The sequence below is a fragment of the Haliotis rufescens genome, unplaced genomic scaffold (assembly GCF_023055435.1).
Source record: "Haliotis rufescens isolate VD_foot unplaced genomic scaffold, xgHalRufe1.0.p SCAF_14, whole genome shotgun sequence".
NCBI lineage: Eukaryota > Metazoa > Mollusca > Gastropoda > Lepetellida > Haliotidae > Haliotis > Haliotis rufescens.
Window position 1 is genome coordinate 24,016,158 of NW_025963824.1, and position 439 is coordinate 24,016,596.

The window sequence follows — 439 nt, forward strand, 5'->3', positions numbered from 1 at the left end:
TGTAAAAAGCTATGCTTGTGGTTTTGTCACACACACGTACAAAGCCAGGTATATATGTATATGTTTACTAAATTGCTCAATAAACTGTCTGTTTTAAATCGTCACCCGTTGTTATTTCAGTGAAGTTTCCAAACGTTTTCCCTTCAAACAAGGGTTCTGGGATTGGTCACTCGCAAGTTCTTTCCTTAGGAGCCAGTGTATCGTATACATATTATCAATATTGGAATATTTTTTTGCGGAATTTGTATCTGTCATTGCTATATGTCCTTCTCTGGGGAGGGGCCAAGCACTTTATTCAAACCGGGCAAAATAAAGTATACACCCATGTTTAGTGGTGGCTAAACATGAAACAGACACAAACAGGTTATTTGATGTGATGTATTTGATAAGGTATCATAGTTGTGTTTTGGACCTTAAGTTTGCAGTGTTTCGGCGATAA